Here is a 3646-nt window from a genome sequence, read left to right as displayed (position 1 = left end):
TGGATTCGGCGCCAGTGAATATTAGTGACAAGTGTGAACAATTTAAAATGTTCGTATAAATAATGCGCATAAGCCCAAATAGATATATCTAAAAGGGTGTCAGCTCCATATAAATAAAATGTAGTATTGGTGAAAATACTACTAAAAATTTTTAGAGAAAAAAGGGAGATTGACTTAGGGCGACAGTACCGCTATTAACATATATTGAAAACCAACTTATAGTCTAAATAAAGTGCATATTATTGACACATTCACATGTAAAATATTAAATAACTCCAGTTTAAAACCAAACACTAATTTAAAAGCATAAACCCCTGGTCAGTACTGGGATGGGAGACCTCCCGGGAAGACCTTGTGTTGTAGCTAACAGAGTCCAAAATGTCTATATTTACTCCATCACCTGAACAGTACTGCAGTGAGGACCGTTAAGAAAGTGAAGAAAGGAAAAGCTGCTACAGCCAAAGACAAAGAGATCAAAATAGAAGATTTAAGAATTAAGATATCTACAGATTATCAGCAAGGAAGCATTATATGAGACTAAAAAATTCCTTTTTTTTTATCTTGTTTGAAAAGACTTATGGATAGCATCTATTTGAGATTTTTTTTTTTTGTTAAATACCTTCATAACACAATACACATTCCTTTCTATTCATAGTAACTATTTAATAATTCTTATTACAATAGATACAGAGTCATCATACTGAATTACTAGGTGGTGTATAATTTTAATGTTATAATATTCATGAATGATTCTGTGTTCTCTTTAGAAAATTGTTACAACGTTAAAACGGAGGATGTCCTATATCCATATAAATCAAAAGAAGGGCGGTAGTTCAATCCGTACAGTTAACTAAGGGCGGAAGTCGATCCAAGAGATGTGGTGACACAGAGTGAATTCCTGGAGTCACGTGGTTCAGCCAAGCGACGTCACATGAGAACGGGGTCTGGTGGTCACATGCTCGGGGGCACGTGATCGGAGAAGACGGCTAGAGCACGGGACCAGTGAGGGTCCAAGAGTGGATTACACGATGCGGGATGACGCGGAAGCCTGGCGCGAGTGTCTTCATGTGAGGGCAGAAGTGACAGATCGCTCCGGATCGCGGGGCAGAAGTACAACAAAACAAACTAAGGATGTCTTTACTAGATTATTGACAATAACTAAATTCGAATTTGACTTGAATTGGACAATACCTAATCAATGTCTATTAGTGTTTACTCCCTTAATTATATTTAATTAAAATACCTTATGTTAGGGTCACAGTCCATCTGGTGACCCGGAAGTAATCAGTCCCTAATTGGAGGAGTAGAGGGGTATAAATAGAGGATCATCACAACCCTACCTCCATCCCCAGGAAGAAGTCAGCGGACGAAACGCGTTGGGACCTAGCTCTTTCCCTAAGGACTTATGCAGAATCTCTATATCTTATAATCAGATAAGCAGTTTTCTCCTCATCTTTTACTAATTTATTGTATTTGTTTTTATTGTATTTATGCTATCAGGTTTACCCCAATGTGCATGGGGGAACCATCTGTCATGAACTTTTTGTGTTTAGAATAAATTATCTCTTATTTATATATTGGTATATATATTTATTTTCACTTATGCACTTTAGGCATTAAGCACTTTCACTAGACATTAAACTGAATGATATAAGGCTATTTAGCCTATATTAATGGCAGGGTTTATGCTTTTAAATTAGTGTTTGGTTTTAAACTGGAGTTATTTAATATTTTACATGTGAATGTGTCAATAATATGCACTTTATTTAGACTATAAGTTGGTTTTCAATATATGTTAATAGCGGTATTGTCGCCCTAAGTCAATCTCCCCTTTTTCTCTAAAATTTTTTAGTAGTATTTTCACCAATACTACATTTTATTGATATGGAGCTGACACCCTTTTAGATATATCTATTTGGGCTTATCCGCATTATTTATACGAACATTTTAAATTGTTCACACTTGTCACTAATATTCACTGGCGCCGAATCCACCCCCCCTTTTTATATATATATATATATATATATATATATAAATAAAATAATTACCACCTGCATGACTCTCACATATGGATGCTTTTTTACATTTACAAATTATATTTATAGTTCTATTTCCATTTTGGACTGTCCCCCTCCCACACACAGACACTCAGACTGCTGATTATACACACAGACACTCAGATTTGAGACTGCCCCACATCCTTCCCCCAACACACAGATTGCAGACTGCCCCCTCCCCCCCACAAACACACTCAGACTGCAGACCCTTCTCCCCCACACCCATGGTTTAAAAAGGAGCTGGCAGGTACCTGTGATGCCAGTTATTTGTAGCAGAGGTAAGTTACCTGCTATCTGGACTTTTCTTGAGCCAAGGAGGAGTGAGTGATTCACTGACACTCAAAGGCCCATGGGAGCGGTCAGGGAGGAGATGTGCACTGCAGCAGCTTCCCTGTACCACTCACCCAGCTCCATGGCTATGAGGAGGCTGCTGCACGACTGTCAGCACTGATCATAGCCTATTCAGAGCTCCAGGACAGGCCTGATGAGACGTAGACAAGCTCTCCATCTCACTACAAAAAAAAAAGAATAATTGGTGTGATTGTGGTGATTACTCGGCCTGGAAAGGGGGGGATTCTAGATACTATAAAACCCACACTGCGTTCACTACTGTGATGGAACATGTGAGAAATGTGTAATTTAATACCAGTAGTTTCTATAAAAATTATAGGTGGTTGGTTGCTGTGGGCAACTTCTCCACTAGTCCACTTGTCCACTATTTTCATTGCATGATACAGTACATCAACCCCTAAATTAAATTAGAATAATAATACAGAAAAAAATAAGAAGAATTGATTTTATTGATGAAGAGTAGGATAAGAACAGAAATAAAAAATGTGGGGGTCATATATTAAATTGTTTTTATAACATTGAGACAGATGATAGATAGCTTTGCCCACTTCATGTATTTAACTGACATTTTTGTTGTCATCTATTTATTTTTAAACATAACTAGATTATTATGTTTTTGTGTTTGAGTCTATAATCACACAATTAACTAAAATTTCAAATATAGAGTAATTAAAATAATTATTTTCATAAATGTAATATTTTTTAGAGTATTTGGCTATTTTTTTTTGAGAAACTATCAACAAAGCTACTTCTCCTCTTGGCTAGGATCAAGTGTATCTGTGTATCAAGTATCTGAAATTAAGACTTTCTCTGCTTTACATTCCCAAGCCCTCTAGTGATTCAGTATTCTTCTATTTTAGCTGGATGTATTATGCATGTATAATTTAACATGTTTGACTTGTTATTTTAATTAATTTTAGTGGCAGAAATGTATTTATTGTTTTTGTCCTGGGTTAGAACTTGAAGATCAAGTGTATAATCTGTCATTAGCGGTTTGTAAATAACTACAGATGACAAAAATTATACCCAAAGCGCTATTTGACAAAACCAGATCAGATGTGGACCCAGGAGGTTTAGTTGGTCTTATATAATGTAGTAACCCCAAGATTGTGTAAATGCTAGAGCTAATACATATTACAGACTTTTAGTTGTATACAAATAAACATCCTAAATTAAACTTAGATGGTGAAGAAAAACCATAATTATTATTATTATTATTATTATTATTATTATTATTA

This window comes from Taudactylus pleione, unplaced genomic scaffold, assembly GCF_031769625.1.
Source record: "Taudactylus pleione unplaced genomic scaffold, aTauple2 ptg000176l, whole genome shotgun sequence".
NCBI lineage: Eukaryota > Metazoa > Chordata > Amphibia > Anura > Myobatrachidae > Taudactylus > Taudactylus pleione.
Note: the sequence above shows the minus strand (reverse complement) of the source record.